The following is a 6,764-nucleotide window of genomic DNA, read 5'->3' as shown; positions in this document are numbered from 1 at the left end:
CATTCATCAGCAGTTTTGACCCCCCCACTGCCATCAGGCTCTGACTTAGCTTTTTATTTTTTCAGATGCCTTCATTCGCCAGTATTTACAATACACACCCCGGTCACCTTTACAGGTAATGCGAAGGATTACTTATAGAGCTCAATCAGTTCAAGGTCCCTTCTCAACCTGTTAACATATTACACCTTTTCAAGTATCTCTAATTTGATTTTTATGATATCATTTTCAAATTAGGACCAAGATATAATAGTGGGATTACACCTATATATTGTGTTATAAATACAAAATAAAAGTCCTCCAGGGTGAGTTTCTTTTATCGTAAACCTGTTTCTCTGCCTTTTGTCTCTTATACTTTACATATGAAATGAACAATAAAGAGACGTAAGAAGTGATTATGAGAATTCTTCTTTTTACTATATTCATTTAATAGATGTTTGTGCTTGTCAAACAGAAGGAAGATACCTGTGCTTTACTGTTGTGATTTGTTAATGTGGAATCACTAAAGATAAATTTGCTTAATCAAAAACTTGGCCATTTAAAATAACTGTTTGCAGTTTTTTCCCCAAAACAACACTTATTTCTGAATTGTCAGCTACATTACTCCAGTCTTTAGTGTCACAAAGTCAATCAAAAATCACTCTGATATTATGAGTAGCTGCTCAAGAAACATTTCTCACACTAAAAAGTGATCAGTTTTTCTTTTAAAAAGTGAGTAAATTTGTTGCCTTAACAGTGATTAGCTTATTTATTATTTGCACATAATCTGTTTACTCAGTTTTTAATGTCAAGTCAGCTAATTGCTTTTTACAGTGTACATTATCAATGTTGAAAACTGCTTAATATTATTATTAACACCCATTGTTTAAGTATCCATCAAGTATCCGATTCTCAATAACAGAATATATTTAAAATGCTGCGTAAAATTATAATGAACACTTTTTGCATCCATAAATAAAAGGAAATTTAATTAGAAGATCTTATATTCCAAACAACAGGTTTTGCTTGTTCACTTGGGCAAATAGAGAGAATCAATGGAGAACAGCTAAACCAATACTACATATCTTAACATTTTCACTATTTTTTTTTAAGTTCTGTTTATTTTTTTTAAACAATATGTGTAATGTTTGTTACGGTTATTTAAAACAGAGAACATTTTCAAATCATTTGCATTGATTACAACTGCATTTTTTCCAGGAAGGGATCTAGTTTAATTACAATAGACAAACCTCTATGTTTCTGTCAAAATGAAGCCTTCCCTCGAGCCCCATGCAGATAAAGCACAGCTCAATCGACAACACACAACATGAGATTTATTGAAAGAACACATCTACTTCCTCTTACCAAAATCTAGGTTTTGATAAGAAGCACTAGCAAAACAATTATCAACATTTTAAGGGGTAGTTCACAGATATGATCATTCACGCAAACATCACTTATTCAAAACCTGTTTGAGTTTCTTTCTTCCGCCGAAGACAAAAGTAGATGTTTTGAATAATTTTGGTTGCTGGAGCCTATTGACTTCCATAGTAATTTTTCCTATTATAGAAGTCAAATGGTGCCAGAAACCATCATTCTTCGAAATACCTTCTTTTGTGTTCAACAGTATAAGAAAACTCATGTTTTAAAACCACATGAGATAATGAAGCATTTGTTTTGTGTGAACTATCCCTTTAAAGCACTTCATTAAATGATTGTAAGAAATTTTTATATGGTTGATCATCTGCGTTATGAATAGTGATGTCTGGAGTAAACACCACTGTACTGTAAAGTGAAATGACAACCATGGAACATGCTGGTGTAATGTTATAGATGCCATTGTCTTGTTTATGTTTGTATGGAATATTTTTGCTTATTCTGCAAATCCATGATCAGCCTGTTTTTGAAAAGATCTTGGCTTTTGTTTTTTTGGTTTATGTAGAAGAGATAATATCCCTGATTACAGATACCATGTGGGCCATAAATTGGTCTGGTTTAACCTGTTGTGTGAGTGAGGGGAAACCAGCAAGCTTATACATGTTATAGATTCCAATTTTCAGCCTTCAGCTGTTAGTTCTCATGTCTTTACTTCGACAAGTTATTATTATAGAATAACTAAAGCATGGCATAAATTACCATCTATATATGCTGATGACTATCAAACGTGCTTCCCCATTTAATCTAGGGATTAATCCTCCCTTCAGGCTTTTAATTGTTTGGCTGATGTAAAGTGTTGTTGAGCGAATCCCTTTCTCCAACTGAATGAGGACAAGAGTGAATTTATTGTTTTTGGTCAAACAGGTTTGGATGCTAATGTCAATCTGTCATTGCTTCCTGGAAAAAAATACATTCCTCTGTAAAAAGTCTTGGTGTTATTTTTGACTCTGAGCTTAAATTTGATCACCAAATTAATGTCGTTGTCAAAAATATTTTTTTCTACCTTAGAAATATTGCCAAGCTGAAGTCTTTCAGTGACTTGGAGAAGGTTGTTTATGTCTTTATCTCTTCTCGTCTGGATTATTGCAACGCATTGTATTTGGGTGTGAGTCAGGCCTATCTCTCTCGTCTACAGCTGGTCCAGAACGCAGCTGCCAGGATTTTAACAGGCACAAAAAAGGAGAGCACATCCAACATCACACCTGTACTGGTTTCCCTACACTGGCTACCAATCCAGTTTAGAATTAAGTACAAAGTACTGCTGTATGTATTTAAATCCCTCCATGGCCTGGCCTCTGAATATATTTCTGAGCTAATTAACATACACCAACCCGTGAGATATCTTCACTCTATGGAGCAGTGTTTTTCAGTAGCAGCTCCAAGACTTTGGAACGATCTTCCATTCTCCTTAAGAACATCTCCTACTCATGTGTTGTAAGTTTATGCACTTTGGTTCTTTGTATGTTTGCATGTATTATGTGTTTATATGTACAGCACTTTGGTATTTTTACTATATAATAGAAGGCAATAAAATAGTGATTGCACTCTTTTTTTCATTCAGTGGTTATTATTTATCGATTACATCATGATACACGTATATGGCCCAAATATATACACCAATATACGCTGGATTCAATTATTATTTTTTATTATTCATTTATTTTATTTTCAGCTTAGTCCCTTTATTATTCTGGGGTCGCCACAGCAAAATAAACCACCAACTTACTTTGTTTTACGCAGCGGATGCCCTTCCAGCTGCAACCCAGTACTGGGAAACACCTATACACTCTCATTCACACACATACACCACGGACAATTTAGCTTATTCAATTCACCTATAGCAGTGTCATGGTGGCGCAGTGGGTAGCACGATCACTTCATAGCAAGAAGGTCATCGGTTCGAGCCCCGGCTAGGCCAGTTGGCATTTCTGTGTGGAGTTTGCATGTTCTCCCTCTGTTCGTGTGGATTTCCTACAGTTTCCCCCACAGTCTAAAGACATGCGCTATAGGTGAATTGAATAAGCTAAATTGGCCGTAGTGTATGTGTAAATGCAAGAGTGTATAGCTGTTTCCTAGTGTTGGGTTGTGGCTGGAAGGGCATCCATTGTGTAAAACATGTGCTGGATTAGTTGGCGGTTCATTCCGCTGTGGTGACCCCTAAATAATAAAGGGATTAAGCGGAAAATAAAACGACTAAATGAATTTACATATAGCGCATGTCTTTGGACTGTGGGGGAAACCGGAGCAAACATGCAAACTCCACACAGAAATGCCAAACTGGGGCTCAAACCAGCGACCTTCTTGCTGTTGCCATTACAAAATTATAAATATATAATATATATTTATTATATATATAATATATATTTATTATATATATATATATATATATATATATATATATATATATATATATATATATATATATATATATATATATATATATATATATATATATATATATATATATAAATATATATATATATATATATTTATATTTATATATATATATATATATATATATATATATATATATATATATATATATATATATATATATATATATATATATATATATATATATATATTTATATATTTATATATATTTATATATATTATATATATATATATATATATATATATATATATATATATATATATATATATATATATATATATATATATATATATATATATATATATATATATATATATATATATATATACATACATCATTTTTATCTATTTAGCATTTGCAAAATATGGTTCTGGAACCAGATATAGCCTACATTTAATGCATTGAACACTATAAAATACAATAGCTAATCGCCTATACCTTAACAATAAGACATTAAACAAACAAAAAGTTGAAATTCAACAGAGTCTAAAAGCAACTAGGGAAAATAACATTTAAATTGTCACTTGACTATTATTAAGTCCAGCATTTGCCCTTATCAATATGTCATATTCCCGACGCCACTCTCTACCGGAAACACACGGCACATCATTTTGACCCTTCTTCCGGTTGGCTCCCGCCCCACGTAGCCATTTTGCGTTTCCTGGACAAAAAAGGGGGTTAGACAGAAAGACAATCAGACACACGGGATAAAATTAGTCTTGAAATCACACGTTCAATCAAAAGTGCGGATGTAAGTTTGCAATATGATAGGCGCGGGAGCGGGCGAGCAGGTACACCAGCCGCGGCCCGAATTCAGAAAGGAAACCGTCGGCTAGCTGGCTAACGGACCGCTAGCGAGAGTGATAAAGACTTCATACACCCCAAAGACTTTTCGGACATTAATACTTATCAAATTGTACTCTTCTGCACGCTAGAAGGCGGACGTTGGTAGGAATATGGGCCGTGTGTTGATTTGAAACTTCGCAACGGGCAAAATAAAACAGCAAACGCCACGGTTTACTTGCGGAGGAAGCCGGATAACTGTTTATTCACGGGGAATAAAGAGGAAAATCGCAGAGCGCCACGGTAAGATGGATTCATTTTCTGTGAACGCTGGAGTTTGAACCCCTTCATGTGATTATGTGACATTTAAAAGTGGATCAGGCACGTAACGTTAAACTCAGACTGTGTTGTTGACACGCTCATCTTGAGCCTGTCATGAGCTAGCCGGACATCTTCCATCATAACAATGCAACAATAGACTTGCACTGCAGGCATATCTTATCCTCCCTGGTTTGTTTTTTCAAAATAATGAGCTACTTGATGAAATATTAGCAAGAAAAACATTTCGCCTTGTAATTTGGGATTTGAGACAGCCGTCGTGATTCCCTATTGTTTAGTTTCCCTTTTCCCGTAGAACTCCGGAAACTGATTGTGCTCCCATATATCCCTAATTAACATTTATACAATAGTACACAAGTCTTTACCCTTTTTAAACCACCCATCAAAATTCATCCACCCCCGAGGCCAACAAAATTGCTCCATACATCACAAAAAGTCTGCAGGAAAGCTGGTGTGAAAGGTGTGCTTCTGTACAAACACATTATGCACTTAAGTGCACTCAGTGGGTGGAGGAAAGAACATTACTGTGTGCCCTTTAAGTACAGTAATAGCACATTAGGGCATGTGTAATCAATACACGATATTCATCATGTAATGTTAGGAGACTGAAAGTAGAGGGAGGGGTCAAAGTTCTCATCAATACTTTGCAAAGATACAGTTCTTAATCTTGTTGTTGCATATTGTGGATGATGACACACCCAGTTCAGCTTCTGGAGCCTCTACTTTTGAGCTCAAGATGTAGGTCAGTTCCTCACATTCATGTGCTTTCAAACATTTATAGACTTTTTTGTTACTTTTTAGGACATAACCGGAGATAAAATATTAACCGAAAAGATTTCAGTCCAGTTTTATATAAGATTTAGGGCGATTTTAGTTTTTGAGTCAGAAAAGTTGAAGTTGAAGTACAGAAACTTTTCGGATTTATTTAAAGAAAGTACCTTTGTTTTGAAAATGAATGAAAGTTATGGGTTTCAAACTAGGGCTGGGCGATATGGCAAAAATCCAATCTCTATAATTATTTTGCATATTCAACAATAACGATATATATTTCGATAAAAGTTGTTAATGCTTCCAGATTTAAAAGAGTACCCCAACAATGACCGAAGCCACAAAAATTAGAGGGATCATTAATGGTGTCACATATTTCCGGTTGGTAAATTTTGGTGGCCAAAAATTCTGTGCATCTCTAATATCAACACACTTTGATTCCCAATGTTGCACATTTCTGATGTGTGATTGACCCTTAGATCAATATAGAGTAAAAACGTCCAGAGCTTATTATTGTTATTGACAATTTTATCATTATTTAATATAACATTGTTTATATTTACAGCCATATTTCAAACAGCAACTTGTGCGTATGTTTTTTCCTGCATAGTTGGCCAAGGCATGCGTTTCATCACACTCTTAAAAGTAAAGCTTCTTAATCAGAATTGATGGCTCCATCACAAACTTTTAACATCATGAAACTGCCCTATTCCATAAATGGTTCTTTTTTTAATAATCATAAAAAGCAGTTCTTTCGATTTATTTATTTATTTTATTTATTTATTTTTTATATTGTTCACAATGCATACTTGCCAACACTCCCATTTTTCCTGGGAGTTTCACACCCATCTCCCGCCATCCTCCCGCGTTGTTATTTCTCCCGGAAGACTACCGTAAGTCCACCTCCCACCCCCAGGTCCTCAACTTTTTGGTACAGTCTTCAACATTCCCTCCTGGTCGTCAACTTAAGGCTGATTTATATTTCTGCGTCAAGTGCACGCATATGGTCTGGCGCAGCCTCCGCGCAGTCACATAGCTCTCGTCCTGGCTGAGACCGACACTGATG

General features: G+C 35.0%; 1 protein-coding gene across 1 annotated transcript in view; it reads left to right on the top strand.

Moving 5' to 3' along the window:
• Positions 1–4,445: 4,445 nt before the first annotated feature.
• Positions 4,446–6,764, top strand: part of taok2a (TAO kinase 2a) — a 41,127-nt gene continuing 38,808 nt past the window's right edge. Inside the window, 1 exon segment of the mRNA XM_056453342.1 lies at positions 4,446–4,894. The gene's annotated coding sequence lies outside the window, so the exon portion shown is untranslated.

This window comes from Danio aesculapii, chromosome 3 (genome assembly GCF_903798145.1).
Source record: "Danio aesculapii chromosome 3, fDanAes4.1, whole genome shotgun sequence".
In the NCBI taxonomy this organism is placed as follows: domain Eukaryota; kingdom Metazoa; phylum Chordata; class Actinopteri; order Cypriniformes; family Danionidae; genus Danio; species Danio aesculapii.
This window is presented reverse-complemented; position numbering and strand designations above follow the sequence as displayed.